This window comes from Somniosus microcephalus, unplaced genomic scaffold, assembly GCF_052327205.1.
Source record: "Somniosus microcephalus isolate GS21.2 unplaced genomic scaffold, FLI_Smic_1.0 unresolved_chr7, whole genome shotgun sequence".
NCBI classification, from domain to species: domain Eukaryota; kingdom Metazoa; phylum Chordata; class Chondrichthyes; order Squaliformes; family Somniosidae; genus Somniosus; species Somniosus microcephalus.
Genome location: NW_028225185.1, coordinates 28891155 through 28892037, shown reverse-complemented (window position 1 = coordinate 28892037; position 883 = coordinate 28891155). Strand labels below are relative to the sequence as shown.

At 52.4% G+C, this 883-nt stretch overlaps 1 protein-coding gene across 2 annotated transcripts in view; it reads right to left on the bottom strand.

The window, feature by feature from the left end:
• Window positions 1-272: 272 nt before the first annotated feature.
• The window catches only part of phf8 (PHD finger protein 8), a 64863-nt gene continuing 64252 nt past the window's right edge, over window positions 273-883 (bottom strand). For both annotated transcript variants that reach the window (XM_085978839.1, XM_085978840.1), the window contains exon 20: window positions 273-883. This exon is cut by the window's right edge and continues 998 nt beyond it. The gene's annotated coding sequence lies outside the window, so the exon portion shown is untranslated.

Below are 883 nucleotides of genomic sequence, written 5' to 3'. Positions count from 1 at the left end.
CTGCAGTGCATCTTGTCGATGGTCCACACTGCAGCCACGGTGCGCCGGTGGTGGAGGGAGTGAATGTTTAAGGTGGTGGGACGGAGTGCCGATCAAGCGGGGCTGCTTTGTCCTGGATGGTGTCGAGCTTCGCGAGTGTTGTCGGAGCTGCAACTCATCCAGGCAAGTGGAGAGTATTCCATCACACTCCTGACTGTGGTTGGAAAGGCTTTGGGGGAGTCAGGAGCTTAGACGTGGGAACTTACAATGGGAAAAGTTCACAGCGAGCGTGCACAGGTGTAAGATTTTTTTTTAATATATTATATACATCGAGACTGCCTCCCTCCTCCCCTCCCCGGCCGGTTTTACTTCCTTTAGAGCACAGTCTGACCAGGAGATGAAGAAAGGCAAAATTTAAAACCTTGTTTTTCTTTTTTAAAAGCAAGATTTTTTTTTCCACTATATAACAAGAATACATCCAAACCTTTTTAAAACTTCCTGCGCTACAAAAGTTGTTACAAACTAGTGATATTATGCATTTTTAAGAAACAGGGAAGAGAGAACCAAACTGAAAAAATAAAATGAGACACTGTTTGCAAATGAAACGTCTAAAGAAACGGCATTAATGCAGGCGCGTTGAATCGAGGGGAGGGGAAGGGTGGGGTGGTGGGTCGGGGAAATGACCAGCCGGCACGGGGTGGCGCGCAGGGACGGGGGGGTTTCTGCCCGCCCAACCTTGGCCCTGGCACTGTGGAGAGGGGATGCGGAGGAGGGAGGGGCTGCAGGCGGAGGGCACGGCCGACGGGTTGCTGCCCCCGTCACCCGCCACAGGGGCTACGGTCTCGGCCGCTGTGGGGGTTGGGGGGCGTAGGGAGGAAAGTGGTGGCCGGTGCAAAAATAACAG